Source organism: Lampetra fluviatilis, unplaced genomic scaffold (assembly GCF_964198595.1).
Source record: "Lampetra fluviatilis unplaced genomic scaffold, kcLamFluv1.1 SCAFFOLD_739, whole genome shotgun sequence".
Taxonomy (NCBI): Eukaryota; Metazoa; Chordata; class Hyperoartia; order Petromyzontiformes; family Petromyzontidae; genus Lampetra; species Lampetra fluviatilis.
Window position 1 is genome coordinate 17,501 of NW_027620734.1, and position 27,500 is coordinate 45,000.

The 27,500-nt window shown below is 61.2% G+C and overlaps 1 long non-coding RNA gene across 1 annotated transcript; it reads left to right on the forward strand.

The window, feature by feature from the left end:
- Nucleotides 1–6,879: 6,879 nt before the first annotated feature.
- LOC144954332 (uncharacterized) lies at nt 6,880–10,865 on the forward strand. The gene is made up of 3 exons (XR_013641144.1): nt 6,880–6,907; nt 9,392–9,577; nt 10,846–10,865. It is a non-coding gene; the product is annotated as an uncharacterized LOC144954332 (long non-coding RNA).
- Nucleotides 10,866–27,500: the final 16,635 nt, after the last annotated feature.

The following is a 27,500-nucleotide window of genomic DNA, read 5'->3' on the forward strand; positions in this document are numbered from 1 at the left end:
AAGTGCAATCCCACCGCAACTCCCACACGCAACTCGCACACGCAATCCCAGTGCAATCCAAGTGCAATCCCACCGCAACTCCCACACGCAACTCGCACACGCAATCCCAGTGCAATCCAAGTGCAATCCCACCGCAACTCCCACACGCAACTCGCACACGCAATCCCAGTGCAATCCCAGTGCAATCAGTGCAATCACACGCAATCCCAGTGCAACTCCCACACGCAACTCGCACACGCAATCCCAGTGCAACTCCCACACGCGCTCTGCTCCCCCAGGGGCTGTGATTCTCCGCGTGAGCGCCACCGACGCCGACGATCCGGCGACGCTGAACGCGCTCCTCACATATCGCATCCAGCTGCCGGCATCATCATCAGCAGCAGCATCATCAGCAGTATCATCATCAGCAGCAGCAGCAGCATCATCATCATCAGTATCATCATCAGTATCATCCTCATCAGTATCATCATCATCAGTAGTAGTAGCATCATCATCAGCATCATCATCATCATCAGTATCATCATCATCATCAGCAGTATCATCATCATCATCAGCAGTATCATCATCATCAGCAGTATCATCATCATCATCATCAGCAATATCATCATCATCATCAGCAGTATCATCATCATCATCAGCAGTAGTAGCATCATCATCAGTATCATCATCATCATCAGCAGTGCCGCTGCCCTTCATGATCGATGCATCGAGTGGGGAGATAGCGGTGCTGACCGCCAATCTGGACAGAGAGGTGACCACTACAACCACCACAACCACCACCACAACCACCACCACCACTACAACCACTACAACCACTACCACCACCACCACATCCACCACCACAACCACCACCACAACCACCACTACAACCACTACCACAACCACAACCACCACCACAACCACCACCACCACTACAACCACTACCACCACCACCACATCCACCACCACAACCACCACCACAACCACCACTACAACCACCACAACCACCACCACTACAACCACTACCACAACCACCACAACCACCACCACTAAAACCACTACCACCACTACCACAACCACAACCACAACCACCACAACCACTACAACCACCACAACCACCACAACCACCACCACCACAACCACCACCACCACCACCACAACCACCACAACCACCACAACCACCACCACCACCACAACCACCACCACCACTACCATCACTATAACCACCACAACCACCACCACAACAACCACCACAACCACCACCACCACCACAACCACCACCACCACCACAACCACCACCACAACCACCACATCCACCACCACAACCACCACCACCATCAAAACCACCACCACCACCACCACTACAACCACCACCACAACCACCACCACAACCACCACCACCACTACAACCACTACCACAACCACCACAACCACCACCACAACAACAACCACCACAACTACCACCACCACAACCACCACCACCACCACAACCACCACCACTACAACAACCACTACCACAACCACCACAACCACAACCACCACCACTACAACGATTACCACCACTATAACCACCACCACCACTACAACCACAACCACCACAACCACCACAACAACCACAACCACCACCACCACTACAACGATTACCACCACCACCACTACAACCACAACTGCAACAAACACCCACACACCAATTCATGAGTGAGTGAGGGAGTGAGTGGGTGAGTGAGTGGGTGAGTGGGTGAGTGAGTGAATGACTTAGTGGCTGAGTGAGTGAGTGGCTGAGTGAGTGAGTGAGTTGCTGAGAGAGTGAGTGAGTGGCTGAGTGACTGAGTGACTGAGTGAGTGAGTGGCTGAGTGCGTGAGTGAGTGAGTGAGTGGCTGAGTGAGTGGCTGAGTGGCTGAGTGAGTGAGTGGCTGAGTGAGTGAGTGGTGAATGACCTGGTGAGTTTTCTCTGGCCAGGCGGTGAGCGAGTGGTTGATGGAGGTGGCTGAGTGAGTGAGTGGCTGAGTGAGTGAGTGGCTGAGTGAGTGAGTGGCTGAGTGGCTGAGTGAGTGGCTGAGTGGCTGAGTGAGTGAGTGGCTGAGTGAGTGAGAGGCTGAGTGAGTGAGTGGTGAATGACCTGGTGAGTTTTCTCTGGCCAGGCGGTGAGCGAGTGGTTGATGGAGGTGGCTGAGTGAGTGAGTGGCTGAGTGAGTGAGTGAGTGGCTGAGTGGCTGAGTGAGTGGCTGAGTGGCTGAGTGAGTGAGTGGCTAAGTGAGTGAGTGGCTGAGTGAGTGAGTGGTGAATGACCTGGTGAGTTTTCTCTGGCCAGGCGGTGAGCGAGTGGTTGATGGAGGTGGCTGAGTGAGTGAGTGGCTGAGTGAGTGAGTGACTGAGTGGCTGAGTGAGTGAGTGGCTGAGTGAGTGAGTGGGTGGTGAATGACCTGGTGAGTTTTCTCCGGCCAGGCGGTGAGCGAGTGGCTGATGGAGGTGGCTGAGTGAGTGAGTGGCTGAGTGACTGAGTGAGTGGCTGAGTGGCTGAGTGACTGAGTGGCTGAGTGAGTGGCTGAGTGAGTGAGTGACTGAGTGGCTGAGTGAGTGGCTGAGTGGCTGAGTGGCTGAGTGAGTGAGTGAGTGACTGAGTGGCTGAGTGAGTGAGTGACTGAGTGGCTGAGTGACTGAGTGGCTGAGTGAGTGAGTGGTGAGTGAGTGGTGAGTTTTCTCCGGCCAGGCGGTGAGCGAGTGGCTGATGGAGGTGGCTGAGTGAGTGAGTGGCTGAGTGACTGAGTGAGTGGCTGAGTGGCTGAGTGACTGAGTGGCTGAGTGAGTGGCTGAGTGAGTGAGTGAGTGGCTGAGTGAGTGAGTGAGTGAGTGGCTGAGTGAGTGAGTGAGTGGCTGAGTGAGTGAGTGACTGAGTGGCTGAGTGAGTGAGTGACTGAGTGACTGAGTGAGTGGCTGAGTGGCTGAGTGACTGAGTGGCTGAGTGAGTGGCTGAGTGAGTGAGTGAGTGGCTGAGTGAGTGAAAGGCTGACTGAGTGGCTGAGTGAGTGAGTGGCTGAGTGAGTGGCTGACTGAGTGGCTGAGTGGCTGAGTGAGTGACTGAGTGAGTGGCTGAGTGAGTGAGTGGTGAGTGAGTGGTGAGTTTTCTCTGGCCAGGCGGTGAGCGAGTGGCTGATGGAGGTGGCTGAGTGACTGAGTGACTGAGTGAGTGGCTGAGTGAGTGAGTGACTGAGTGGCTGAGTGAGTGGCTGAGTGGCTGAGTGAGTGGCTGAGTGGCTGAGTGAGTGAGTGAGTGGCTGAGTGGCTGATGAGTGAGTGGCTGAGTGAGTGAGTGAGTGGCTGAGTGAGTGAGTGGCTGAGTGAGTGAGTGGTGAGTGAGTGGTGAGTTTTCTCCGGCCAGGCGGTGAGCGAGTGGCTGATGGAGGTGGCTGAGTGAGTGAGTGGCTGAGTGGCTGAGTGAGTGGCTGAGTGGCTGAGTGACTGAGTGGCTGAGTGAGTGGCTGAGTGGCTGAGTGAGTGAGTGAGTGGCTGAGTGAGTGAGTGACTGAGTGGCTGAGTGAGTGAGTGAGTGGCTGAGTGAGTGAGTGGCTGAGTGACTGAGTGAGTGGCTGAGTGGCTGAGTGACTGAGTGGCTGAGTGAGTGGCTGAGTGAGTGAGTGACTGAGTGGCTGAGTGAGTGGCTGAGTGGCTGAGTGGCTGAGTGAGTGAGTGAGTGACTGAGTGGCTGAGTGAGTGAGTGACTGAGTGGCTGAGTGACTGAGTGGCTGAGTGAGTGAGTGGTGAGTGAGTGGTGAGTTTTCTCCGGCCAGGCGGTGAGCGAGTGGCTGATGGAGGTGGCTGAGTGAGTGAGTGAGTGGCTGAGTGGCTGAGTGACTGAGTGGCTGAGTGAGTGGCTGAGTGAGTGAGTGAGTGGCTGAGTGAGTGAGTGAGTGGCTGAGTGAGTGAGTGACTGAGTGGCTGAGTGAGTGAGTGACTGAGTGACTGAGTGAGTGGCTGAGTGGCTGAGTGACTGAGTGGCTGAGTGAGTGGCTGAGTGAGTGAGTGAGTGGCTGAGTGAGTGAAAGGCTGACTGAGTGGCTGAGTGAGTGAGTGAGTGGCTGAGTGAGTGGCTGACTGAGTGGCTGAGTGGCTGAGTGAGTGACTGAGTGAGTGGCTGAGTGAGTGAGTGGTGAGTGAGTGGTGAGTTTTCTCTGGCCAGGCGGTGAGCGAGTGGCTGATGGAGGTGGCTGAGTGACTGAGTGACTGAGTGAGTGGCTGAGTGAGTGAGTGACTGAGTGGCTGAGTGAGTGGCTGAGTGGCTGAGTGAGTGGCTGAGTGGCTGAGTGAGTGAGTGAGTGGCTGAGTGGCTGATGAGTGAGTGGCTGAGTGAGTGAGTGAGTGGCTGAGTGAGTGAGTGGCTGAGTGAGTGAGTGGCTGAGTGAGTGAGTGGTGAGTGAGTGGTGAGTTTTCTCCGGCCAGGCGGTGAGCGAGTGGCTGATGGAGGTGGCTGAGTGAGTGAGTGGCTGAGTGGCTGAGTGAGTGGCTGAGTGGCTGAGTGACTGAGTGGCTGAGTGAGTGGCTGAGTGGCTGAGTGAGTGAGTGAGTGGCTGAGTGAGTGAGTGACTGAGTGGCTGAGTGAGTGAGTGAGTGGCTGAGTGAGTGAGTGGCTGAGTGAGTGAGTGGCTGAGTGAGTGAGTGGTGAGTGAGTGGTGAGTTTTTTCCTACCAGGCGGTGAGCGAGTGGCTGATGGAGGTGGCTGAGTGGCTGAGTGACTGAGTGGCTGAGTGAGTGGCTGAGTGGCTGAGTGACTGAGTGAGTGGCTTAGTGGCTGAGTGAGTGGCTGAGTGGCTGAGTGACTGAGTGGCTGAGTGAGTGGCTGAGTGGCTGAGTGACTGAGTGAGTGGCTGAGTGGCTGAGTGAGTGGCTGAGTGGCTGAGTGACTGAGTGGCTGAGTGAGTGGCTGAGTGAGTGAGTGAGTGGCTGAGTGACTGAGTGGCTGAGTTAGTGAGTGGTGAGTGAGTGGTGAGTTTTCTCCGGCCAGGCGGTGAGCGAGTGGCTGATGGAGGTGGCTGAGTGAGTGAGTGGCTGAGTGACTGAGTGAGTGGCTGAGTGGCTGAGTGACTGAGTGGCTGAGTGAGTGGCTGAGTGAGTGAGTGAGTGGCTGAGTGAGTGAGTGAGTGGCTGAGTGAGTGGCTGAGTGAGTGAGTGACTGAGTGGCTGAGTGAGTGGCTGAGTGGCTGAGTGAGTGGCTGAGTGAGTGAGTGAGTGGCTGAGTGAGTGAAAGGCTGACTGAGTGGCTGAGTGAGTGAGTGAGTGGCTGAGTGAGTGGCTGACTGAGTGGCTGAGTGGCTGAGTGAGTGTGTGGCTGAGTGAGTGAGTGAGTGGCTGAGTGAGTGAAAGGCTGACTGAGTGGCTGAGTGAGTGAGTGAGTGGCTGAGTGAGTGGCTGACTGAGTGGCTGAGTGGCTGAGTGAGTGTGTGGCTGAGTTAGTGAGTGAGTGAGTGAGTGGTGAGTTTTCTCCGGCCAGGCGGTGAGCGAGTGGCTGATGGAGGTGGCTGAGTGAGTGAGTGGCTGAGTGGCTGAGTGAGTGGCTGAGTGAGTGAGTGAGTGGCTGAGTGAGTGAAAGGCTGACTGAGTGGCTGAGTGAGTGAGTGAGTGGCTGAGTGAGTGGCTGAGTGGCTGAGTGACTGAGTGGCTGAGTGAGTGGCTGAGTGGCTGAGTGAGTGAGTGGTGAGTGAGTGGTGAGTTTTCTCCTACCAGGCGGTGAGCGAGTGGCTGATGGAGGTGGCTGAGTGAGTGAGTGGCTGAGTGAGTGGCTGAGTGGCTGAGTGAGTGAGTGGTGAGTGAGTGGTGAGTTTTCTCCTACCAGGCGGTGAGCGAGTGGCTGATGGAGGTGGCTGAGTGAGTGAGTGGCTGAGTGAGTGGCTGAGTGGCTGAGTGAGTGAGTGGTGAGTGAGTGGTGAGTTTTCTCCTACCAGGCGGTGAGCGAGTGGCTGATGGAGGTGGCTGAGTGACTGAGTGGCTGAGTGAGTGACTGAGTGAGTGAGTGAGTGGTGAGTGAGTGGTGAGTTTTCTCCTACCAGGCGGTGAGCGAGTGGCTGATGGAGGTGGCTGAGTGAGTGAGTGGCTGAGTGAGTGGCTGAGTGGCTGAGTGAGTGAGTGGTGAGTGAGTGGTGAGTTTTCTCCTACCAGGCGGTGAGCGAGTGGCTGATGGAGGTGGCTGAGTGAGTGAGTGGCTGAGTGAGTGACTGAGTGAGTGAGTGGTGAGTGAGTGGTGAGTTTTCTCCTACCAGGCGGTGAGCGAGTGGCTGATGGAGGTGGTGGCAGTGGACTGTGCTGGTGCTGCCCATGGACTCTCCTCCACAGCTTCCGTCAGAATCATCATCCTCGACATCAACGACAACGCTCCCAACATCCTCACCAGCGGAGCAGGCGGCGTGAGTGCTCACCAGCTCGCTCAGCCACTCGCTCAGCCACTCAGTCAGCCACTCACTCAGCCACTCACTCAGTCACTCAGTCACTCAGCCACCTCCATCAGCCACTCGCTCACCGCCTGGCCAGAGAAAACTCACCACTCACTCACCACTCACTCACTCAGCCACTCAGTCACTCAGCCACTCAGTCACTCACTCACTCAGCCACTCAGTCACTCACTCACTCACTCAGCCACTCAGCCAACATCCTCACCAGCGGAGCAGGCGGCGTGAGTGCTCACCAGCTCGCTCAGCCACTCGCTCAGCCACTCAGTCAGCCACTCACTCAGCCACTCACTCAGTCACTCAGTCACTCAGCCACCTCCATCAGCCACTCGCTCACCGCCTGGCCAGAGAAAACTCACCACTCACTCACCACTCACTCACTCAGCCACTCAGTCACTCAGCCACTCAGTCACTCACTCACTCAGCCACTCAGTCACTCACTCACTCACTCAGCCACTCAGCCAACATCCTCACCAGCGGAGCAGGCGGCGTGAGTGCTCACCAGCTCGCTCAGCCACTCGCTCAGCCACTCAGTCAGCCACTCAGCCACTCGCTCGCTCGCTCAGCCACCCACTCACTCGCTCACTCGCCCACTCGCTCACTCGCTCAGCCACTCACTTGCTCGCTCGGCCACTCGCTCACTCAGCCACTCGCTCACTCACTCAGCCACTCGCTCACTCGCTCAACCACTCACCCACTCGCTCACCCACTCGCTCAGCCACTCGCTCAGCCACTCAGCCACTCACTCGCTCGCTCAGCCACCCACTCACTCGCTCACTCGCCCACTCGCTCACTCGCTCAGCCACTCACTTGCTCGCTCAGCCACTGGCTCACTCAGCCACTCACTCACTCACTCAGCCACTCGCTCACTCGCTCAACCACTCACCCACTCGCTCACCCACTCGCTCAGCCACTCAGTCAGCCACTCAGCCACTCACTCGCTCGCTCAGCCACCCACTCACTCGCTCACATCGCCCACTCGCTCACTCGCTCAGCCACTCACTTGCTCGCTCAGCCACTCGCTCACTCGCTCAACCACTCACCCACTCGCTCACCCACTCGCTCAGCCACTCAGTCAGCCACTCAGCCACTCACTCGCTCGCTCAGTCACCCACTCACTCGCTCACTCGCCCACTTCGCTCACTCGCTCAGCCACTCACTTGCTCGCTCGGCCACTCGCTCACTCAGCCACTCACTCACTCACTCAGCCACTCGCTCACTCGCTCAACCACTCACCCACTCGCTCACCCACTCGCTCAGCCACTCAGTCAGCCACTCAGCCACTCACTCGCTCGCTCAGCCACCCACTCACTCGCTCAACCACTCACCCACTCGCTCACCCACTCGATCAGCCACTCAGTCAGCCACTCAGCCACTCACTCGCTCGCTCAGCCACCCACTCACTCGCTCACTTCGCCCACTCGCTCACTCGCTCAGCCACTCACTTGCTCGCTCAGCCACTCACTCACTCACTCAGCCACTCGCTCACTCGCTCAACCACTCACCCACTCGCTCACCCACTCGCTCAGCCACTCAGTCAGCCACTCAGCCACTCACTCGCTCGCTCAGCCTCTCGCTCAGCCACTCAGTCAGCCACTCAGCCACTCACTCACTCGCTCTCACATTCGCTCAGACACTCAGCCACTCACTCAATCACTCAGCCACTCACTCACTCGTCCACTCACTCAGTCGCCCACTCACTCACCCACTCAGTCAGCCACTCACCCACTCACCCAATCGCTCACCCACTCAGTCAGCAACTCACTCACCCATTTGCCCACTCAATCACTCACTCACTCACTCACCCACTTGCTCACTCACTCGCTCAGCTACTCACTCACTCGCTCACCCACTCGCTCACTCACCCACTCGCTCACCTACTCACTCACTCGCTCGCTCACCCACTCGCTCACCCACTCGCTCAGCCACTCACTCACTCACCCACCCACTCCCTCACCCACCCACCCACCCACTCGCTCATTCACCCACCCACCCACTCACCCACCCACCCACCCACTCAATCACTCACTCACCCACCCACCCACCCACTCACCCACCCACCCACCCACCCACTCACCCACCCACCCACCCACTCACTCGCTCATTCACCCACCCACCCACCCACTCACCCACCCACCCACCCACTAAATCACTCACCCACCCACCCACCCACCCACTCACCCACCCACCCACCCACCCACTCACCCACCCACCCACCCACTAAATCACTCACCCACCCACCCACCCACTCACCCACCCACCCACCCACCCACCCACTCACCCACCCACCCACCCACCCACCCACTCACCCACCCACCCACCCACTAAATCACTCACCCACCCACCCACCCACTCACCCACCCACCCACCCACCCACTCACCCACCCACCCACCCACCCACCCACCCACTCACCCACCCACCCACCCACCCACTCACCCACCCACCCACTAAATCACTCACCCACCCACTAATTCACTCACTCACCCACCCACCCACCCACTCACCCACTAATTCACCCACTCACCCACCCACCCACCCACTCACCCACTAATTCACCCACTCACCCACTCACCCACCCACCCACTCACCCACTAATTCACCCATTCACCCACCCACCCACTCACCCACTAATTCACCCACTCACCCACCCACCCACCCACTCACCCACTAATTCACCCACTCACCCACCCACCCACCCACTCACCCACTAATTCACTCACTCACCCACCCACCCACCCACTCACCCACTAATTCACCCACTCACTCACCCACTAATTCACCCACTCACCCACTCACCCACCCACCCACTCACCCACTAATTCACCCACTCACCCACCCACCCACTCACCCACTAATTCACCCACTCACCCACCCACCCACTCACCCACTAATTCACCCACTCACCCACCCACCCACTCACCCACTAATTCACTCACTCACCCACTCACCCCCCCCCCCCCCCCGTGTCTGCAGCTCTCTGTATCTGTGCAAGAGAACAAGGTTGGACTGCACCTCCTAAGTGTCCCCGTGGTGGACCGCGACGAGGTCAACTCCTCCAACTGGAGGGCGACATTCCACATCGTCCAGGGCAACGAGGGTGGACACTTCGCCATCCACACTCACCCGCTCAGCAACCACGGCTTGCTCACCCTCGTGAAGGTGAGGGTTCAGACAGCGCGCTCACCCGCTCGCTCACCCACTCGCTCACCCACTCGCTCACCCACTCGCTCAGTCGCTCGCTCACCCGCTCGCTCACCTGCTCACTCGCTCACTCACCCACTCGCTCAACCACTCAGTCGCTCGCTCACCCACTCGCTCACCCACCCACTCACTCACCCACTCACTCACCCACCCACTCACCCACTCACCCACCCACTCACCCACCCACTCACTCACACACCCACTCACCCACCCACCCACTCACCCACCCACCCACCCACTCACCCACTCACTCACCCACTCACTCACCCACCCACTCACCCACTCACCCACCCACCCACTCACACACCCACTCACCCACTCACCCACCCACCCGCTCACTCACCCACTCACTCACCCACTCGCTCACCCACTCGCTCACCCGCTCGCTCACCCGCTCACCCACTTGCTCACCCACTCGCTCACTCACCCACCCACTCACTCACTCGCTCGCTCACTCACTCACCCACGCACTCACCCACTCGCTCGCTCACTCACCCACCCACCCACTCACTCGCTCATTCACCCACCCACTCACCCACCCACCCACCCACCCACTCACCCACCCACCCACCCACCCACCCACTCACCCACCCACCCACCCACCCACCCACCCACTCACTCACTCACCCACCTACTCACTCACTCACTCACCCACTCACCCACCCACTCACCCACCCACCCACTCATTCACCCACCCACCCACCCACTCACTCACCCACTCACCCACCCACCCACTCACCCACCCACTCACTCACTCACTCACCCACCCACCCACTCACTCACTCACTCACCCACTCACCCACCCACTCACCCACCCACCCACTCATTCACCCACTCACCCACCCACTCACCCACCCACCCACTCACTCACTCACTCACCCACTCACTCACCTACTCACTCACCCACCCACTCACCCACCCACTCACTCACTCACCCACCCACTCACCCACCCACTCACCCACTCACCCACCCACCCACTCACCCACCCACCCACTCACCCACTCACCCACCCACTCACCCACTCACCCACCCACCCACTCACTCACCCACCCACCCACCCACTCACCCACCCACTCACCCACCCACCCACCCACCCACTCACCCACCCACCCACCCACCCACCCACCCACTCACCCACTCACCCACCCACTCACCCACCCACTCACCCACCCACCCACTCAACCACCCACTCACCCACCCACTCACCCACCCAATCACCCCCCAGGCTCTGGACTTTGAGTCGACCTCCCACCTCCGCCTGCTCATCAGCGTGGAGAACGAATCGCCTCTGGATTGCCGCCTCGGATCAAACTCCGGATACGGAGCCGTCTCTGCGCATGGATCTGGAGCCCTCTCTGGGTCCGGAGCGTTCTGTGGATCAAGCTCTGGATCTGGAGCAAACCATGGATCTGGATCGGTCTCTGGATCGGGATCGGTCTCTGGATCAAACTCTGGATCTGGAGCAGTGTTTGGATCTGGATCAAACTCTGGATCTGGATCGGTCTCTGTATCAAACTCTGGATCTGGAGCAGTGTTTGGATCTGGATCAAACTCTGGATCTGGATCGGTCTCTGTATCAAACTCTGGATCTGGAGCAGTGTTTGGATCTGGATCAAACTCTGGATCTGGATCGGTCTCTGTATCAAACTCTGGATCTGGAGCGGTCTCTGGATCGGGATCGGTCTCTGGATCAAACTCTGGATCTGGATCAAACTCTGGATCGATATTGGTCTCTGGATCAAACTCTGGATCTGGAGCAGTGTCTGGATCTGGATCTACGGGAGGTGATAACTTATCTGTGTCCACTAACTCCCCCTCACCCACTCACCCCCTCACCTCACCCCCCTCACCCACTCACCCACTGACCTACTCACCCACTCACCCACTCACCCACTCACCCACTGACCTACTCACCCACTCACCTACTCACCCACTCACCCACTCACCTACTCACCCACTCACCCACTCACCCACTGACCTACTCACCCACTCACCTACTCACCCACTCACCTCACCCCCCCTCACCCACTCACCCCCTCACCTCACCCCCCTCACCCACTCACCCACTCACCCACTCACCTACTCACCTACTCACCCACTGACCTACTCACCCACTCACCTACTCACCCACTCACCCACTGACCTACTCACCCACTCACCTACTCACCCACTCACCCACTCACCCACTCACCTACTCACCCACTCACCTACTCACCTACTCACCCACTCACCCACTCACCTACTCACCCACTCACCCACTCACCTACTCACCCACTCACCCACTCACCCACTCACCTACTCACCCACTCACCCACTCACCTACTCACCCACTCACCTACTCACCCACTCACCCACTCACCCACTCACCCACTGACCTACTCACCCACTCACCTACTCACCCACTCACCCACTGACCTACTCACCCACTCACCTACTCACCCACTCACCCACTCACCCACTGACCTACTCACCCACTCACCTACTCACCCACTCACCCACTCACCCACTCACCCACTCACCCACTCACCTACTCACCCACTCACCCACTCACCTACTCACCCACTCACCCACTCACCCACTGACCCACTCACCCACTCACCTACTCACCCACTCACCCACTCACCTACTCACCCACTCACCCACTCACCCACTCACCCACTCACCCACTCACCTACTCACCCACTCACCCACTCACCCACTGACCTACTCACCCACTCACCTACTCACCCACTCACCCACTCACCTACTCACCCACTCACCCACTCACCCACTCACCTACTCACCCACTCACCCACTCACCCACTGACCTACTCACCCACTCACCCACTCACCCACTCACCCACTCACCTACTCACCCACTCACCTACTCACCTACTCACCCACTCACCCACTCACCTACTCACCCACTCACCCACTCACCTACTCACCCACTCACCCACTCACCCACTCACCTACTCACCCACTCACCCACTCACCTACTCACCCACTCACCCACTCACCCACTGACCTACTCACCCACTCACCTACTCACCCACTCACCCACTCACCCACTGACCTACTCACCCACTCACCTACTCACCCACTCACCTACTCACCCACTCACCCACTCACCCACTCACCTACTCACCCACTCACCCACTCACCCACTGACCTACTCACCCACTCACCCACTCACCTACTCACCCACTCACCCACTCACCCACTGACCTACTCACCCACTCACCCACTCACCCACTCACCCACTCACCTACTCACCCACTCACCCACTCACCCACTCACCTACTCACCCACTCACCCACTCACCCACTGACTTACTCACCCACTCACCTACTCACCCACTCACCCACTCACCTACTCACCCACTCACCCACTCACCTACTCACCCACTCACCCACTCACCCACTCACCTACTCACCCACTTACCCACTCACCTACTCACCCACTCACCTACTCACCCACTCACCCACTCACCCACTCACCCACTGACCTACTCACCCACTCACCTACTCACCCACTCACCCACTGACCTACTCACCCACTCACCTACTCACCCACTCACCCACTCACCCACTCACCCACTGACCTACTCACCCACTCACCTACTCACCCACTCACCCACTCACCCACTCACCTACTCACCCACTCACCCACTCACCCACTCACCTACTCACCCACTCACCCACTCACCTACTCACCCACTCACCCACTCACCCACTGACCCACTCACCCACTCACCTACTCACCCACTCACCCACTCACCTACTCACCCACTCACCCACTCACCCACTCACCTACTCACCCACTCACCCACTCACCTACTCACCCACTCACCCACTCACCCACTGACCTACTCACCCACTCACCTACTCACCCACTCACCCACTCACCTACTCACCCACTCACCCACTCACCCACTCACCTACTCACCCACTCACCCACTCACCCACTGACCTACTCACCCACTCACCCACTCACCCACTCACCCACTCACCTACTCACCCACTCACCTACTCACCTACTCACCCACTCACCCACTCACCTACTCACCCACTCACCCACTCACCTACTCACCCACTCACCCACTCACCCACTCACCTACTCACCCACTCACCCACTCACCTACTCACCCACTCACCCACTCACCCACTGACCTACTCACCCACTCACCTACTCACCCACTCACCCACTCACCCACTGACCTACTCACCCACTCACCTACTCACCCACTCACCTACTCACCCACTCACCCACTCACCCACTCACCTACTCACCCACTCACCCACTCACCCACTCACCCACTGACCTACTCACCCACTCACCCACTCACCTACTCACCCACTCACCCACTCACCCACTGACCTACTCACCCACTCACCCACTCACCCACTCACCCACTCACCTACTCACCCACTCACCCACTCACCCACTCACCTACTCACCCACTCACCCACTCACCCACTGACTTACTCACCCACTCACCTACTCACCCACTCACCCACTCACCTACTCACCCACTCACCCACTCACCTACTCACCCACTTACCCACTCACCCACTCACCCACTGACCTACTCACCCACTCACCTACTCACCCACTCACCCACTCACCCACTCACCTACTCACCGACTCACCTACTCACCCACTCACCTACTCACCCACTCACCCACTCACCTACTCACCTACTCACCTACTCACCCACTCACCTACTCACCCACTCACCCACTCACCTACTCACCCACTCACCTACTCACCCACTCACCTACTCACCTACTCACCCACTCACCTACTCACCTACTCACCCACTCACCTACTCACCCACTCACCTACTCACCCACTCACCTACTCACCCACTCACCTACTCACCTACTCACCTACTCACCCACTCACCTACTCACCTACTCACCTACTCACCCACTCACCTACTCACCCACTCACCTACTCACCCACTCACCTACTCACCTACTCACCCACTCACCTACTCACCCACTCACCTACTTACCTACTCACCCACTCACCCACTCACCTACTCACCTACTCACCTCCCCCACTCACCCACTCACCCACCCACCCACCCACCCACCCACTCACCCCCTCACCTCACTCACCCTTTCACCCACCCTCACCCACTCACCTCACCCACTCACCCATTCACCTCACCCACTCACCTCACCCCCACTCACCTCACCCACTCACTCACCCACTCACCTCAACCCCCTCACCCACTCACCTAACCCCACTCACCCACTCACCCCACTCACCTCACCCCCCTCACCTCAACCACTCACCTCACCCCCCTCACCTCCCCTCCCCTCACCCCCCTTCACCCCCCTCACTTCCCCTCACCCCACCCCCCCCTCACCCACCCACCCACTCACACACTCACCTCACCCCCACTCACCTCACCCCCCCTCACCCACTCACCTCACCCCACTCACCCACTCACCTCACCCCCACTCACCTCACCCCCACTCACCCACTCACCTCACCCCGCCTCACCCACTCACCCCACCCCCCCCTCACCCACTCACTCACCTCACCCACTCACCCACTCACCGACCCACCCACCCACTCACTCACCCACTCACCCACCCACTCACCCACCCACCCACTCACCCACTCACCCACCCACCCCCCCCTCACCCACTCACTCACCTCACCCACTCACCCACTCACCCACCCACCCACTCACCCACCCACCCACCCACTCACTCACCCACTCACCCACTCACCCACCCACTCACCCACCCACCCACTCACCCACTCACCCACTCACCCACCCACCCCCCCCTCACCCACTCACTCACCTCACCCACTCACCCACTCACCCACCCACCCACCCACTCACTCACCCCCTCACCCACTCACCCACTCACCCACCCACTCACTCACCCACCCACTCACCCACTCACCCCCCTCTAACCCACTCACCCACTCACCCCACCCCCCCCTCACCCACTCACTCACCTCACCCACTCACCCACTCACCGACCCACCCACCCACTCACTCACCCACTCACCCACTCACCCACCCACTCACCCACCCACCCACTCACCCACTCACCCACTCACCCACCCACCCCCCCCTCACCCACTCACTCACCTCACCCACTCACCCACTCACCCACTCACCCACCCACTCACTCACCCACCCACTCACCCACTCACCCCCCTCTAACCCACTCACCCACTCACCCCACCCCCCCCTCACCCACTCACTCACCTCACCCACTCACCCACTCACCGACCCACCCACCCACTCACTCACCCACTCACCCACTCACCCACCCACTCACCCACCCACCCACTCACCCACTCACCCACTCACCCACCCACCCCCCCCTCACCCACTCACTCACCTCACCCACTCACCCACTCACCGACCCACCCACCCACTCACCCACCCACTCACCCACCCACTCACCCACTCACCCACCCACCCACTCACCCACCCACCCACCCACCCACTCACCCACTCACCCACCCACTCACTCACCCACCCACTCACCCACCCACTCACTCACCCACTCACTCACCCCCCCCCTCACCCACTCACCCACCCACCCACCCACTCACTCACCCCCCCCCCCCTCACCCAGTAGAGGAGTTGGTGAGCGGGTTGGTGAGCGTGGTGGTGAGCGTACAGGATGTGAACGAGGCCCCCGTGTTCGCTCCTCACCCCTCTCCTCACCCCCCCCTCACCCACTCACCCACTCACCCACTCACCCACCCACTCACCCACTCACCCACCCACTCACCCACTCACCCACCCACCCACTCACCCACTCACCCACCCACCCACCCACTCACCCACTCACCCACTCACCCACCCACTCACCCACCCACCCACCCACTCACCCACCCACCCACTCACTCACTCACCCACCCACCCACTCACTCACCCACCCACCCACTCACCCACTCACCCACCCACCCACCCACTCACCCACCCACCCACTCACCCACTCACCCACTCACCCACCCACCCACCCACTCACCCACCCACCCACCCACTCACCCACTCACCCACTCACCCACCCACTCACCCACCCACCCACTCACCCACCCACCCACTCACTCACTCACTCACCCACCCACCCACTCACTCACCCACCCACCCACTCACCCACTCACCCACCCACTCACCCACTCACCCACCCACTCACCCACTCACCCACCCACCCACCCACTCACCCACTCACCCACTCACCCACCCACTCACCCACCCACCCACTCACCCACCCACCCACTCACTCACTCACTCACTCACTCACCCACCCACCCACTCACCCACTCACCCACCCACCCACCCACTCACCCACCCACCCACTCACCCACTCACCCACTCACCCACCCACCCACTCACCCACTCACCCACCCACCCACCCACTCACCCACTCACCCACTCACCCACTCACCCACCCACTCACCCACCCACCCACTCACCCACCCACCCACTCACTCACTCACTCACCCACCCACCCACTCACTCACCCACCCACCCACTCACCCACTCACCCACCCACTCACCCACTCACCCACCCACTCACCCACTCACCCACCCACCCACCCACCCACTCACTCACCCACCCACTCACCCACTCACCCCTCTCACCCCACCCCCCCTCACCCACTCACTCACCCACCCCCACTCACCCACCCACTCACCCACCCACTCACCCACTCACCCACCCACCCACCCACTCACTCACCCCCCCCCCCTCACCCAGGAGAGGAGTTGGTGAGCGGGTTGGTGAGCGTGGTGGTGAGCGTACAGGATGTGAACGAGGCCCCCGTGTTCGCTCCTCACCCCTCACCTCACCCCCCCTCACCCACTCACCCACTCACCCACCCACTCACCCACCCACTCACCCACCCACTCACCCACTCACCCCCCTCTAACCCACTCACCCACTCACCCACCCACCCACTCACTCACTCACTCACCCACCCACCCCACTCACTCACCCACCCACCCACCCACTCACCCACCCACCCACCCACCTCACCCACTCACCCCCCCACCCACCCACCAACCCACCCACCCACCCACTCACCCACCCTCTAACCCACTCACCCCTCTCACCCCACCCCCACTCACCCACTCACCCACCCACCCACTCACCCACTCACCCACCCACTCACTCACCCACTCACCCACTCACCCACCCACCCACTCACCCACTCACCCACCCACTCACTCACCCCCCCTCTCCTCCCCCCCCCTCACCCAGTAGAGGAGTTGGTGAGCGGGTTGGTGAGCGTGGTGGTGAGCGTACAGGATGTGAACGAGGCTCCCGTGTTCGCTCCTCACCCCTCACCTCACCCCGAGGTGAGGGAGGGGGGTGAGCACGGTGTCATGGTGACGTCACTCACAGCTGTGGACCCAGATGGTGACGTCATCAGGTGGGGGGTAGCCTCATCACTCACTCACCCACTCACTCACCCACTCACTCACCCACTCACTCACCACTCACTCACCCACTCACTCACCCACTCACTCACCACTCACTCACCCACTCACCCAGTCACTCACTCACCCACTCACTCAGCTACTTACTCACCAACTTACTCACTCACTCAGCTACTCACTCACCACCTCACTCACTCAGCCACTCACCCACTCACTCACCACTCACTCACCCACTCAGCCAGTCACTCACTCACCCACTCACTCAGCTACTTACTCACCAACTTACTCACTCACTCAGCTATTCACTCACCACCTCACTCACTCAGCCACTCACCCACTCACTCACTCACCACTCACTCACCCACTCAGCCAGTCACTCACTCACCCACTCACTCAGCTACTTACTCACCAACTTACTCACTCACTCAGCTACTCACTCACCACCTCACTCACTCAGCCACTCACCCACTCACTCACCACTCACTCACCCACTCAGCCAGTCACTCACTCACCCACTCACTCAGCTACTTACTCACCAACTTACTCACTCACTCAGCTACTCACTCACCACCTCACTCACTCAGCCACTCACCCACTCACTCACCACTCACTCACCCACTCAGCCAGTCACTCACTCACCCACTCACTCAGCTACTTACTCACCAACTTACTCACTCACTCAGCTACTCACTCACCACCTCACTCACTCAGCCACTCACCCACTCACTCACCACTCACTCACCCACTCAGCCAGTCACTCACTCACCCACTCACTCAGCTACTTACTCACCAACTTACTCACTCACTCAGCTACTCACTCACCACCTCACTCACTCAGCCACTCACCCACTCACTCACCACTCACTCACCCACTCAGCCAGTCACTCACTCACCCACTCACTCAGCTACTTACTCACCAACTTACTCACTCACTCAGCTACTCACTCACCACCTCACTCACTCAGCCACTCACCCACTCCTCAGCCACTCACCCACTCACTCACCACTCACTCACCCACTCAGCCAGTCACTCACTCACCCACTCACTCAGCTACTTACTCACCAACTTACTCACTCACTCAGCTACTCACTCACCACCTCACTCACTCAGCCACTCACCCACTCACTCACCACTCACTCACCCACTCAGCCAGTCACTCACTCACCCACTCACTCAGCTACTTACTCACCAACTTACTCACTCACTCAGCTACTCACTCACCACCTCACTCACTCAGCCACTCACCCACTCACTCACCACTCACTCACCCACTCAGCCAGTCACTCACTCACACCACTCACTCAGCTACTTACTCACCAACTTACTCACATCACCACCTCACTCACTCAGCCACTCACCCACTCACTCACCACTCACTCACCCACTCAGCCAGTCACTCACTCACCCACTCACTCAGCTACTTACTCACCACTTACTCACTCACTCAGCTACTCACTCACCACCTCACTCACTCAGCCACTCACCCACTCACTCACCACTCACTCACCCACTCAGCCAGTCACTCACTCACCCACTCACTCAGCTACTTACTCACCAACTTACTCACTCACTCAGCTACTCACTCACCACCTCACTCACTCAGCCACTCACCCACTCACTCACCACTCACTCACCCACTCAGCCAGTCACTCACTCACCCACTCACTCAGCTACTTACTCACCAACTTACTCACTCACTCAGCTACTCACTCACCACCTCACTCACTCAGCCACTCACCCACTCACTCACCACTCACTCACCCACTCAGCCAGTCACTCACTCACCCACTCACTCAGCTACTTACTCACCAACTTACTCACTCACTCAGCTACTCACTCACCACCTCACTCACTCAGCCACTCACCCACTCACTCACCACTCACTCACCCACTCAGCCAGTCACTCACTCACCCACTCACTCAGCTACTTACTCACCAACTTACTCACTCACTCAGCTACTCACTCACCACCATCACTCACTCAGCCACTCACCCACTCACTCACCACTCACTCACCCACTCAGCCAGTCACTCACTCACCCACTCACTCAGCTACTTACTCACCAACTTACTCACTCACTCAGCTACTCACTCACCACCTCACTCACTCAGCCACTCACTCACTCACTCACTCACCCACTCACTCACCACTCACTCACCAACTTACTCACCAACTCCTCACCACCACTCACACACTCACTCACTCACTCACCCACTCACTCACCACTTACTCACTCACCACTCACTCACTCACCCACTCACTCACCACTCACTCACCACTTACTCACTCACCACTCACTCACCCACTCACTCACCACTCACTCACCACTTACTCACTCACCACTTACTCACCCACTTACTCACCAACTTACTCACCAACTTACTCACTCACCACTCACTCACTCACTCACCCACTCACTCACCACTCACTCACCAACTTACTCACCAACTCACTCACCACTCACACACTCACTCACTCACTCACCCACTCACTCATCACTTACTCACTCACCACTCACTCACTCACCACTCACTCACCACTCACTCACCAACTTACTCACCCACTCACTCACCACTCACTCACCAACTCACTCACCCACTCATCCACTCACTCACCTACTCGCCCACTCACTCAGCCAGTCACTCACTCACCCACTCACTCACTCATCACTCACTCACTAAGTCACTCACCACTCACTCACTCAGCTACTCACTCACCACTCACTCAGCCAGTCACTCACCACCTTACTCACCACTCACTCACTCACCACCTTACTCACCACTCACCACCTTATTCACCACTCACTCACCACTCACTCACCACCTCACTCACCACTCACTCACTCACCACTCACGCACCACCTTACTCACCCACTCACTCACCCACTCACTCACCCACTCACTCACTCACCACCTCACTCACTCACCACTCACTCACCACCTTACTCACCCACTCACTCACCCACTCACTCACCCACTCACTCACCCACCCACTCACTCACCACTCACTCACCACTCACTCACTCACCACTCACTCACCTACTCACTCACCCACTCACTCACCACTCACTCACCACTCACTCACCACCTCACTCACTCACCACCTTACTCACCACCTTACTCACCACCTTACTCACCACCTTACTCACCACTCACCACCTCACCCACCTCACCACTCACTAACCACTCACCCTCCCTCTCCTCTCCCCCCTCCCCCTCTCTCCCCCCCCTCTCACCCCTCTCTCCCCCCTCCCTCCTCCCCCCTCCCCCCCTCCCCCCTCTCCCCCCCCTCCTCCCCCCTCCCCCTTCTCTCCCCCCCTCCCCCCCTCCCCCCTCTCCCCTCTCTCCCCCCCTCTCTCCACCCCCATCCCTCCTCCCCCCTCCCCCTCCCTCCTCTCCCCCTCCCTCCTCCCCCCTCCCCCCCCTCCCCCCCATCTCCCCCTCTCTCCCCCCTCCCCCTCCCTCCTCCTCCCTCCCCCCCCTCCCCCCCTCTCCCCTCCCTCTCACCCCCTCCTCCCCCCTCCCCCCTCCCCCCCTCTCCCCCCCTCTCTCCCCCCTCCTCCTTCTCCCCCTTCTCTCCCCCCCCTCCCCCCTCCCCTCTCTCCCCCCTTCCCCCTCCCCCCTCTCCCCCTCCCTCCCTCTCCCCCCTCCCCCTCCCCCCTCCCTCCCCACCCCCCCCCCTCCCCCCTCCCTCCTCCCCCCCTCCCCCCCCTCCCTCTCCCCCCCTCTACCCCCTTCCCTTCCTCCCCTTCCCTCCCCCTCCTTCCCCCCCCTCCCCCCTCCCCCCCTCCCCCCCTCTCCCCCTCCCTCCCCTCCCCTCTCCCCTCTCCCCCCTCCCTCCTCCCTCCCCACCCCCCCCCCCTCCCCCCTCCCTCCTCCCCCCCTCTCTCCCCACCCCCCTCCCTCTCCCCCCCTCTACCCCCTCCCCTTCCCTCCCCCTCCTTTCCCCCCCTCCCCCCTCCCCCCTCCCCCCCCTCCCCCCCCTCCCCCCCCTCCCCCAGCTACTCGTTGCTAAGCGACCCTGCGGGCTGTTCCAGGTGCACCCGGCCACGGGCGCGCTCTCCACGCGCGCGCCACTCGACCGCGAGAGTTCCAAGTCTCGCGAGATCTCTACAACGTCACGCTGCTCGCTACTGACAACGGTGACGGGGAGAGGGGGGAGGGGCTGGGGGGAGGGGCTGGGGAGAGGGGGGAGGGGCTGGGGGGAGGGGCTGGGGAGAGGGGGGGGAGGGGCTGGGGGGGATAACGAGGTGGACAATGACAGCTCCACCCCACCTTAACCCCCCCCACCCACCAACTCAACCACCACTCACCCACTCACTCACCCACGCACTCACTACACCCACTCACCCACTCACTCACTCACTCACCCACCCACTCACTCACTCACCCACTCACTCACCCACTCACTCACTCACCCACTCACCCACTCACCCACTCACTCACTCACCCACTCACCCACTCACTCACTCACTCCACTCACCCACTCACTCACCCACTCACCCACTCACTCACTCACTCACCCACTCACCCACCCACTCACCCCCCCACCCACTCACTCACTCACTCACCCACTCACCCACCCCCCCACTCACCCACCCACTCACCCCCCACTCACCCCCCCACTCACCCACCCCCCACTCACCCCCCCACTCACCCCCCCCACTCACCCCCCCACTCACTCCACCCACCCCCCCCACTCACCCACCCACTCACCCCCCCACTCACCCCCCCACTCACCCACCCCCCCACTCACCCACCCACTCACCCCCCCACCCACTCACCCCCCCACCCACCCACTCACCCACTCACCCACCCACTCACCCCCCCACTCACCCCCCCCCCCAGGCTCACCCCCTCTCTCCGCCACGTCCACCCTTCAAGTCCACCTGGTGGACGTCAACGACCACGCCCCCAACGCTGCTCTCTGGCGGAGTCGTCCACGCCTGCGAGGGGTCGACTCAGGGGGTGAGCGTCAGGGCGGAGGACCTCGACGGGGTGGACAACGGCGCCCCCTTCTCCTTCCGCCTGGTGGACAACACTGGAGGCTGGGTCATCTCAGAGGCCGGTGGTGAGTCCACCACCACGTCCACCACCACCACATCCACCACCACCACCACCACCACCACATCCACCATCACCACCACCTCCACCACCACCACATCGACAACCACCACCTCCACCACTACCACATCCACTACATCCACCACCACCTCCACCACTACCACAACCACCAACCAACCACCACCACCACCATCATCATCACCACCACCACCACCACATCCACCACCACCACCACATCCACCACCACCACCACCATGAACACATACACCACCACCACCACATCCACCACCACCACCTCCACCACCACTACCACAACCACTACAACAACCACCACCTCCACCACCTCCACCACCTCCATCACCACCTCCACATCCACCACCACCTCCACCACCACCTCCACATCCACCACCACCTCCACCACCACCACCATCTCCACATCCACCACCACCTCCACCACCACCACCATCTCCACATCCACCACCACCTCCACCACCACCACCACCACCACATCCACATCCACCACCACCACCACCACCTCCACCACCACCACCACCACCACCACATCCACCACCACCACCACCACATCCACCACCACCACCACATCCACCACCACCTCCACCACCACCACCACATCCACCACCACCACCACCACATCCACCACCACCACCACATCCACCACCACCTCCACCACCACCACCACATCCACCACCACCACCACACCACATCCACCACCACCACCACATCCACCACCACCTCCACCACCACCACCACTCCACCACCACCACCACCACCACCACCACCACCACATCCACCACCACATCCACTCACCACCACCACCACCACCACCACCACCATCCACCACCTCCACCACCACACCACCACCTCCACCACACCACCACCACATCCACCACCATCACCACTGCCCTCGCTCGCTCGCCCACACACCTCTCGTTGTCCACCTCGGGTGGTGGACAATGGGAGGTGGACGACGGTAGGTCGAGGTGGACAATGGGAGGTGGACAATGGGGGGGGTGGAGTGAGTGAGTAAATGACTGATCGACTTTCTTCCCCCTCGCCCCTCCCCCCTCCCCCCACCCCCCCACCCCCTCCCCCCTCCCCCACCCCCCCACCCCCTCCCCCCTCCCCCCGTCCCCTCTCTCTCCCCCCTCCCCCTCCCCCCCTCCCCCCACCCCCTCCCCCCTCCCCCCTCCCTCTCACCCCTTCCCCCTCTCCCCCCCTCCCCCCACGCCCCTCCCCCCTCGCCCCTCCCCCCTCCCCCCTCCTCTCACCCCTCGCCCCTCCCCCCTCCCCCCTCGCCCCTCGCCTCTCCCCCCTCGCCCCTCCCCCCTCCCCCCTCCCCCCCTCCCCCCTCGCCCCTCCCCCCTCCCTCTCACCCCTCGCCCCTCCCCCCTCCCCCCTCGCCCCTCGCCTCTCCCCCCTCGCCCCTCCCCCCCTCCCCCCCTCCCCCCTCGCCCCTCCCCCCTCGCCCCTCCCCCCTCGCCCCTCGCCTCTCCCCCCTCGCCCCTCCCCCCTCCCTCTCACCCCTCGCCCCTCCCCCCTCCCTCTCACCCCTCGCCCCTCCCCCCTCGCCCCTCGCCCCTCCCCCCTCCCCCCTCCCCCCTCCCCCCTCGCCCCTCTCCCCCTCCCCCCCTCCCCCCTCGCCCTCGCCTCTCCCCCCTCGCCCCTCCCCCTCCCTCTCACCCCTCGCCCCTCCCCCCTCCCTCTCACCCCTCGCCCCTCCCCCCTCGCCCCTCGCCCCTCCCCCCTCCCCCCTCGCCCCACGTGACAGCCACGTGGTTCCGCCCTCTCACCACGTGGCCTCTCCCCTCTGATGAGGGGCTCCCACCGCGTGTCGCTCTGGGCGAGTGACCGACACGGACTCGGTGGTGAGGGGGGTGGGGCTGGTGGTGAGGGGGGGTGGTGAGGGGGGTGGGGCTGGTGGTGAGGGGGGTGGTGAGGGGGGTGGTGAGGGGGAGGGAGGGGCGGGCCACGCTCCCCCTCTCGACGGCCGCTCTGGGTCACGGTCGTCGTTTGTCGCTGCGATCGGAGCGGGAGATGCCCTCAGGCGGAGTTACTCGCCTTGGTGAGTGGTGGTGGTGAGGGGTGGTGAGTGGTGGTGGTGAGGGGTGGTGAGGGGTGGTGAGGGTGAGGGGGGGTGGTGAGTGGTGGTGGTGAGGGGTGGTGAGTGGTGGTGGTGAGGGGTGGTGAGGGGTGGTGGTGAGGGTGAGGGGGGGGTGGTGAGTGGTGGTGGTGAGGGTGAGGGGGGGGTGGTGAGTGGTGGTGGTGAGGGTGAGGGGGGGTGGTGAGTGGTGGTGGTGAGGGGTGGTGAGTGGTGGTGGTGAGGGTGGTGAGGAGTGGTGAGGAGGGGTGGTGAGTGGTGGTAAGTGGTGGTGGTGAGTGGTGAGTGGTGGTGGTGAGGAGTGGTGAGGGTGGTGAGTGGTGGTGGTGAGGAGTGGTGAGGGGTGGTGAGGGGTGAGGGGTGGTGAGTGGTGAGGAGGGGTGAGTGGTGAGTGGTGAGTGGTGGTGGTGCGGAGTGGTGAGGGTGGTGAGTGGTGGTGGTGAGGGTGGTGAGTGGTGGTGGTGAGGGGTGGGGAGGGGTGGTGAGGAGGGGGGGTGAGTGGTGAGGGTGGGGGTGAGTGGTGAGGGGTGAGGGGTGAGGGTGGGGGTGGTGGTGAGTCGTGGTGAGTGGTGGTGAGGGGTGGTGGTGAGGGTGGGGCGTGAGTGGTGAAGAGTGGGGGTTGGTGGTGAGGGTGGTGAGGGGGGGTGAGTGGTGGTGAGGGGTGAGGAGTGAGTGGTGGTGAGGGGGGGTGAGGGGTGGTGGTGAGGAGGGGTGGTGAGGAGGTGAGTGGTGAGGAGTGCTTGTGAGTGGTGAGTGGTGAGGAGGGGTGGTGATGAGTGGTGAGGAGTGGTGAAGGTGGGGTGGTGGTGAAAGGTGGTGGTGGTGAGGAGGGGTGAGTGGTGGTGAGGGGTGAGGAGGGGTGAGTGGTGGTGAGGGGTGTGAGGAGTGGTGGTGGTGAGTGGTGAGGAGGGGTGAGGAGTGGTGAGGGGTGGTGAGGGGTGAGGGGTGGTGAGGGTGGTGAGGGGGTGGTGAGGGGTGAGGGGTGGTGAGTGGTGGTGGTGAGGGGTGGGGAGGGGTGGTGAAGAGTGGTGAGGAGGGGTGAGGGGTGAGGGGTGGTGAGTGGTGGTGAGGGGTGAGGGGTGGTGAGTGGTGGTGGTGAGGGGTAGGGAGGGGTGGTGAGGGTGGTGAGGAGGGGTGAGGGGTGGTGAGGGGTGAGTGGTGGTGGTGAGGGTGAGGGGGGGTGGTGAGGGGTGGTGAGTGGTGAGTGGTGAGGAGGGGTGAGGGGTGGTGAGGGGTGGTGAGGGGTGGTGGTGAGGGGTGGTGAGGGTGGTGAGGGGTGGTGGTGAGGGGTGGTGGTGGTGAGGGGGGGTGGTGAGGGGTGGTGAGTGGTGAGTGGTGAGGAGGGGTGAGAGGTGGTGAGGGGTGGTGAGGGGTGGTGGTGAGGGGTGGTGAGGGGTGGTGAGGGGTGGTGGTGAGGGGTGGTGGTGGTGAGGGGGGGTGGTGAGGGGTGGTGAGTGGTGAGTGGTGAGGAGGGGTGAGGGGTGGTGAGGGGTGGTGAGGGGTGGTGAGGGGTGGTGAGGGGTGGTGAGGGGGGGTGGTGAGGGGTGGTGGTGGTGAGGGGGGGTGGTGAGGGGTGGTGAGTGGTGAGTGGTGAGGAGGGGTGAGGGGTGGTGAGGGGTGGTGAGGGCTGGTGGTGAGGGGTGGTGAGGGGTGGTGAGGGGTGGTGAGGGGGGGTGGTGAGGGGTGGTGGTGGTGAGGGGGGTGGTGAGGGGTGGTGAGTGGTGAGTGGTGAGGAGGGGTGAGGGGTGGTGAGGGGTGGTGATGGCTGGTGGTGAGGGGTGGTGAGGGGTGGTGAGGGGAAGATGCCCTAAGGCGGAGTTACTCGCCTTGGTGAGTGGTGGTGAGTGGTGAGGGGTGGTGAGGAGGGGGTGGTGAGGGGTGGTGAGGGGTGAGTGGTGAGTGGTGGTGAGGGGTGGTGAGGGGTGAGTGGTGAGTGGTGGTGAGTGGTGAGGGGTGGTGAGGAGGGGGTGGTGAGGGGTGGTGAGGGGTGAGTGGTGAGTGGTGGTGAGGGGTGGTGAGGGGTGAGTGGTGGTGAGGGGTGGTGAGGAGGGGGGGTTGGTGGTGAGGGGTGGTGAGTGAGGGGTGAGGAGTGTGGGTGGTGGTGGGGGGTGTTGTGGGGAGTGAGTGGTGGTGGTGAGGGTGGGGGGTGAGGGGTGAGTGGTGAGGGGTGAGTGGTGAGGAGGGGTGAGTGGTGAGGGGTGAGGGGTGAGGAGGGGTGAGTGGTGGTGAGTGGTGGTGAGTGAGTGGTGGTGAGGAGTGGTGAGGGTGGGGGGTGGTGGTGAGGGG